Raw genomic sequence first — 8,542 nt, 5'->3', positions numbered from 1 at the left:
TGACTCTGCAGTTTCAAAATGAGGAAGTAATGTTCGCATACATAAATGGAGTTTCGAAATGCGCTGACAAGTTAGGAGGAAAAGAAAGAGGAAACTAAAGGGAGAAGAAAAAAAGACGAGAAAGAAAAATCTTCAAATAGTAAAGAAAAAAAAAGAAGCAAAAAAAAAATCGAACAAAGAATCGATATATCGTTCTATCTGTCTATCTAGGTATTTTAATAGAATTTCTATTCCTGTCTGGGTTGCTATATCATAACCTTTGGTTGATATAATCTCTGATCTTTCTCATCTATTTATTCATTCGTACGAATAATGTGTTTCTATTGCTAGTACTGGTTTCCCCGATATTTATTTTAGCTTAGAAAGAATTAGGGGAGTGTTGCCAACATCCTAAGTGAAAGTGTTTCTGTGGAACGAGCTGAATTCGAACCTGGCACAAACCAGATTTTCAGCCTATCGTTAACTACTTAACCAACGTCACTTCATCAAATGCATTGTTTCCAATTTAATTGTAGTACTCGATTACTGATACAAATATTACAACTGATTATTTAGTTAAGACTAATGTAGATTGTTCTTCTTCCGTGAGACTTTAATATAGCGAAGCAGTTAATAACATTGATTAATAATCCGTTGTAAGTGACACTTAAAAACGATAATAACAACATAAAATACTTTATCGAGTTTATGACAGAATTATGCAAATCTACCCCTGTGCATAAAAGAATTATTCAGTTCGAAATTTGAGAGAACTCAGTTGTTTCAAAACGAATGTTACCATAAACTGCAGAAAGGATCTCGACAATCAATGTTTCAATATGAAACTCATAAAATCGGTCTCTGTCCATTTACCTCCCAGAAAAGGGGAGTAAGACATTATGTCGGCCTTTAATGAGGTGAAAAATCCAGCTCTTTTAAAAGAGGCACTCTGTATTGTGACAAAAATAAGATTTTAGAAGAATTCCTTCTTAACTGACCAAGGCAGAAAACATGAAGCGCAGTAACAGAACATATACTACACTTTGCTCCCAGCTAAACACATAAAAATTAGATCAACAGTCTCTTCACAGGTCAAGTGAAATGAATTGTTTAACTTGTGTAAATAAAAAGCTGCTTTCAGTTTGCAAATGTGTAAATACATCTAATAATGCCGTGAAATATGCGCATCCAAAAAACAGAATTTAATTTCATATGATGAGAATCTGAACAATTTACTAATAGTTTTCATGTGAAAACAAGTAAAAGATAGTACTACCTCTCTTTATAATAATAATAATAATAATAATAATAATAATAATAATAATTATTATTATTATTATTATTATTATTATATAATAATAATAATTATAATTATTATTATTATTTTATATATAATGTTTATGATAATAATAATAATAATAATAATAATAATTATAATAAAATAATAATAATAATAATAATAATAAACTAATAATAATAATTATTACTATACATATGTTCATAATAATAATAATAGTAATAATAATAATTATTATTAATATTTCATATATAATGTTCTTAATGATGATGATCATAATACTACTAATAAAATACTACTACTACTAATAATAATAATAATTAATATTATTATTGTTATTATTATTATTTTATATATAATGTTTATAATAATAATAATTATTATTATTTTATATATAATATTTATAATAATAATAATGAAAATAATAATAATAATAATAATAATAATTATTATTATTATTATTATTTACTTGGCCGTTTTTCTCTTTATTTGTGAATACATTATCACTAAACCTCTTCCTGCAGACTACAACCTATTTGTTTTTAAACCCACTACTTGACATAAGAAGCCCTCATAAGAATTCAAATTTTGTTCACAGAATTCACCAGTTTCAATCATTTCATAATATTCGTCTTACTTCAGCTGATGAGTCATATATTTCAGTAATATATATATATATATATATATATATATACGTACATACATACACACACACTCACACACACACACACACACATATATATATACGGTAATAAATAATAAAACGTATATATATATATATATATATATATATATATAGCCAGTAGAGTTTAGTTTCCTAGAAGTACATCCAATGAAACAACACGTGTCTACCAAAATAGTGCTCAATGAGTGAACAGAGCAGGTACATTAATTTTATTTATACAAACATTAATGGCTACATATGTGCATACATGTTTCTGTAATCACCCACGTTGGGGGATTACGTCTTCAGGCCAAGAACTACCTTCAAAAGTGACATTTCCACCAAATACATTTTTCTATTTCGTTTATCAAGTTAAAAATACAACCTGGGTGGGAGTCAAAAAAAAACAAAAACAAAAAAAACCGTAAAAGGATGAGTGAGGTCTATGAAGATGATAAACATCTTTTTTCTTTTCCCCCTCCCCCATCTAACTTAACTTTTGGCTTTTTATGGCATAGGGTACTTGAGAGTTTCGTTTTCTTGTCTTAGAGTCTGTAAGTTAATAACCTTAGCTATGGTCAACCAAGTACTGACCGGTGCCTTTTTTAATCTACCTCCACCCACACATACACGCAACACACACATAACACATCCATACACAGACACTGCCAACACACACATACACACATTAATCCATATATTCAAAAGCGAATCCATGCTGAACACTTTTTGTTTTATTTACTGAAACTAGACAATGATTCTGAAACTACGTAGAAGATAAAGTAAAAGTTACATTAAGGTAAATAAAAAAATATAAATAAATAAAATAAATAAAAATAAAATACATAAATAAATAAATAAATAAAAATAAATAAAAAATATAATAAAAAATAAAAAAATAAATAAATAAGATAAATAAGAATAAAAATAAAATTAAATTAAAACAAATAAACCAACAAAATGTGAATAAATATAAACCCGAAAGTTATCTAAACCCCACATGTACCTATATGCGTGTATCAATACACTTATAAATGTCTAACATATATATATATCAATTCAGTCCATATGAATGAAAAGTTTACCAGACAAAAGCAAGTCTAGACTTAAAACTAATCTAAATATTAATATTTATATAGCAATCCCAACCAAATAAAAAAAGCTTGATACAACCACAATAGGAAGTAGAGCTTATCATGAGAAAAACAGATCAAGGAAAATCTATTGTTCGACATAATGTTCCAAAAAAGTTTCTTAAGAATTCTTTTATCCGCGGAGTTTCAAAGAATAGTATTCTTCCCCTCAGAGGAAAGAAAAATATTAGCAAATTACTAGTATATGCAAGTTAGGAATTTGCTGGTTATGCCATTAGATGAAACAGCACTTTATGATAGTTTTCTTATAAAATGAAAAAAAAAATGTAATATGCTCATATCGATGTTAAGACATGTGAAAATCGGAAAATAAATCAAATATAAGAGGTCCAGAATGAATAATGACTTGATGGAAATCCAAGAAGCAAAAGTAATTTCTTTTTTTAAATATAGTCGGAATTGCAATGTCGGCAAAAACGCGAAGGTAAATCCAGAATGGATACAATCCGATTTTTTAAAAAGTAAGGTTTAAATATCAATGTCAGGGCGAGAACAAGACTCAACGCTATACGTATATATATATATATATATATATATTTCTCTATTTAGTCGGAATACTATTTCCATTAATATATATATATATATATATATGTGTGTGTGTGTGTGTGTGTGTGTGTGTGTGTGCAGGTTTCTTCATATATGACACCATCAAATGAGCGCTTATCTATTACTTATGGTTTCTCATTAGAGGGCTGGTTTCATTTCCCTATTTATGGATAGTTGCTACATTCGGCATCATTTGTGACTTCAAATATGACGTCATAGCAAAATGTTTGTACAAAAATTGAGAGCGGAAATTAAGGTAAACATTCTCATGTAACGCCGCATATATACAGCTATACATGTACGTAGATAACTGTTTTTTTTTAAATTATCACCCTTTTGTCACTTGTGACTTTTCTCCTTCTCGAACAAATCTTTCTCTTTCCACTTTTCTTCATTTTTTCGTTTACACTCCTCTCTCTCTCTCTCTCTCTCTCTTTCTTTACATTTTTACTCTCTCTCTCTCTGCTAAATTTTACTCTTTTTCTCCCATTTATATTTTTTGACATCCTGCTGCCTCTATCTCACTAATCATTTTCTCTTTCATTGTGACTCTTAATTCTCACTCTCTCCCTTTTCCATTTTTTCTCTCTACAAGGTTTCTCTTTTTCCTTTAACCCTTCATTTTATCCACCGTCTTTTCTCTTTATGATTTTAGACGATTTCCCACCTCTCTCTTCTACCCTCTTTTTTCCTCTCCAAAAAATTCCTATCTTGTCTTAATACAGAACTACACTCCATCTACACTTAGTGCCACGCTCACCCGACAACAATAACGTCACCACAGCCCACTTTTCTATCTTTCTCATCGCTACTCACCGAGCACAACCCGTTTCCCACCCTAAAATTCTCGTGCCGATCGACGTCTTTGATGTATTTTTGTTGCCGATGTGCTTTTGGCGAAGTAATAGGAATTCCCCCCCCCTGCTTTTTCCTCTTTGTCATTTTTCTTTCTCGCATGATTTCTTCCTCTTTTCTGTTTCATTTTTAACTGAACAGTAAGACCACCTCTTCCTTATTGCCTACTCTCCCCTCACTTACACACCCGCATATATATATATATATATATATATATATATATATATATATATATATATATATATATATATATATATATATATATATGTATGTATGTATGTATGTATGTATAATATTTTTTATTTATTGATATCATGGGATCTAATATTAGCCATCGATACCTTCAGTTCACCAAATTCCAGGATATTTTGCACGATAGGCAAAACGTGGGGAGTCTGGGATTAGTAAAACCGAAAGTATCGTTGTCGATATTATGTCGTATTAATAGTATATTACATAAAATAAAATATACTCTGACAAATTTTTTTATACATACATACATACATATATAATTCTCTACATATATGTTTTTTTTTATTCTTATAGAAGTGTGACATTCATCACGCTAAATACACAAAAAGAACAGATACCAAAAAGTCACATCGATAGTTTCTAGACATAGTCTGATTCACAAGACTATCTCTCTCTCCCTCTCCCTCTCCCCTCGTTCCCTCTCTCTCTCTCTCTCTCTCTCTCTATATATATATATATATATATATATATATATATATATATATATATAAAGGTTTGAACGATAAAATTCTCGTCATGGAAAAGACCATACACATCCACACACACACACACACACACACACACACACACACACACACACACACACACACACACACACACACACACACACACACACACACACACACACACAGATATGTATATGCGCGTCTGAAAGAATTTTTTAACCTTTAAAAATACATTTAAAAAAATAAAAAAAAGCCTAAATAAAAGTCTTTCGTTGGAAATTTCTGTTGCTTGTCATTTATGCTAGTCCCCATTTTATTTTAGGTATCATCAGTTGTTTACCATAAAAACTGGCAAAATACATATATAATATATAAAGAGATGCATTTATAATATATAGTTTTAATTAATAGAGGACACTCATGTAGTTATTTGATCTACAAACAAAAGTCCTTACAAAAAAAGGAGAAATGTCACCTGATCACGGCTTTCTATTTATGAGGTCGTTTTACTAAAAATCAAGTTACCTGCTAAAGTTACAGGTGACATCTAACAGTCACAGACATACAGTATTGACGATGATGACCGATGATCATTGCCGGTTTTAATTCTGAAAAGAATTACGGAAGGATTAATAAAAAAAATAGTCTAAATGTGACTGTATATTATTTTCCAAAAGGTAAAAAATTGTTTGCTATTTAGACGCACTCAATAAAAAGGAAGTATGTTTTGTCGGGAAAATACGGCGTAGTTTTCTCTTTGTTACGTGTATTTATTTAATTAACCCGTGTCTTTAATTTTAAGTTAAAAATGCACCTGTTTTCAAATGGTTTTAAAACAAGATTTATTTTAGAAACCTTATTACTTATAATATATTAAACGATGTTGAATTATTTATATTTTACTATACTTTTCGTAAGGATCTAAAAATCAATATAGTGAATTTTTCATCAGAAAGTTGAACATTGTTTTGTATTTGTTTTAAAACAATCAAACAAATAATATTTAAACATTATTAAACATTGTTTGTATTTGTTTTAAAATCTATCAAACAAATAATATTTAAACATTATTTAAACATTGTTTTGTATTTGTTTTAAAACAATCAAACAAATAATATTTAGATATTATCAAACATTGTTTTGTATTTGTTTTAAAACAATCAAACAAATAATATTTAAACATTATTAAACATTGTTTGTATTTGTTTTAAAACCTATCAAACAAATAATATTTAAACATTATTTAAACATTGTTTTGTATTTGTTTTAAAACCTATCATACAAATAATATTTAAACATTATTAAACATTGTTTGTATTTGTTTTAAAACCTATAAAACAAATAACATTTAAACATTATTTAAACATTGTTTTGTATTTGTTTTAAAACCTATCAAACAAATAATATTTAGATATTATTTAAACATTGTTGTGTATTTGTTTTAAAACCTATAAAACAAATAACATTTAAACATTATTTAAACATTGTTGTGTATTTGTTTTAAAACCTATCAAACAAATAATATTTAGATATTATTTAAACATTGTTTTGTATTTGTTTTTAAACCTATAAAACAAATAATATTTAAACATTATTTAAACATTGTTTGTATTTGTTTTAAAACCTATCAAACAAATAATAATTAAACATTATTTAAACATTGTTTTTATTTGTTTTAAAACCTATCAAAGGAATAATATTTACAGAATATTTTCCAATCTGTTCTCTTAATCTTAAAAAAGAATATTTAATAATATGTAGGGATTTATAGTTTTCGATATCGTGAGTCAATAAAAATAGCAAACTTTTAGTTCATTTCTTTCTTTTAAATTTATTATAACAGTTTAATATTAAAAACGTGTTCATGTTTATTCCTATTGTCAAGAGGATGCTGTGCATTATATCTTTAAAGAAATTAGGCTGATTTTAGTTCAAACTATAAGTTAGAAAACGCAAACATATTTACATAAAAAACGTGGAAACAAAGACTGGTTATATATTTATTCCCAAATATTTTTTCATTGTCTCATCAGCAACCTTTATAGCACTTACAAAACACATTAATTAATCAATCTTTAGTATTTATGGAGAATATGGACCGTGCGGAAATAATAAGGTTACTATTAGAAACTATTGCTTAACTAACTTATCCAGTAGATGATTTTATAATTTTAGTTAAAAAATATATTTCTGCAACTGTTCACTTTTTATTTAAATTATCCTTTGTAATTTCAATCGTTTTCATTAAAAATATTTATCGTTCGATGTCATTTTTAAAAATTATTGATCGTTCACTTTTGTTTATAAAAAATACTTATGGTTTAGTTTTAATTCATTTGTTTCATTTTTGTGCGTTTATTCTTTGAATCCATAATTCAGGTCTTGCGGTATTTGATTGTTTCCTGCTTCAAGCATACATAATTTTATATACATAGTTCTTGGTTTTTGCTTTTTACTTTTTGTTGAATAAAGTTTAATTTCAATATAGAGCGGACCGTGTTCTTTTGATTGCTTATTATATGCAATTATTTTAAGTAAATGATAAACGAATGTTGTTTTTAAAAATGAAGCAACTATACACGTTTATTTACAGAATATTGTTTCACAGAAATCACACAGACTGTTTCTCTTTTAAATTAATTCTCGTTTTTTATTAATTAAATCTATAATTTTTGTTTGTAAAATTTGTAAAAAAAAGTTCTACATTGGTATTTAAATTAGTTCTGCACTTTGTATTTAAATTAATCTGAAATTTAAATCGTTTAAATTAAAAAAAAACATTTATCGTTTGGTTCCGTTTTATTTTGTAAATTATTGTTCGCTTTTGTATTAAAAATAATTTATAGGTCACTTTTGTTTTTAAAAATAATTTATAGTTCGCTTTTGTTTTTAAAAATAATTTATAGTTCGCTTTCGTTTTTCTTTTAATAACTATCGTTTGCCTTCGTTTTAAAAAATGTTTAACATCCGATTTCGTTTTAAAAGTATTTATCGTTCGCTTTCGTTTCTAAAATATATATCGTTACATTTTCACTTATTTGATTATTTTTGTTTGCTTATTTTCTAAATTCAGTTGTTGCAATATTTGATTATTAGCGGCTTCATAATTTTCCATAAATAATTTTTGCTTTTTTCCATTTTAATTTATATCGAATACAGTTCAGTTTCAGTACAAACCAGATCATGTTCATTTCCTTTTAAAATGCAATTTTAAAATACATGATAAGATACATAATAAATGTAGTATTTTAAATTCATGAAATTACACAGAACTGTTTCCGTTTAAATTAATTCTCGATTCTTTTTTAAATTAATATCGTGTTTCTTTTTTTGTAATTTCAATGGAAGC

The sequence above is a fragment of the Euprymna scolopes genome, chromosome 2 (assembly GCF_053919585.1).
Source record: "Euprymna scolopes isolate OS-2025 chromosome 2, ASM5391958v1, whole genome shotgun sequence".
NCBI lineage: Eukaryota > Metazoa > Mollusca > Cephalopoda > Sepiida > Sepiolidae > Euprymna > Euprymna scolopes.
Note: the sequence above shows the minus strand (reverse complement) of the source record.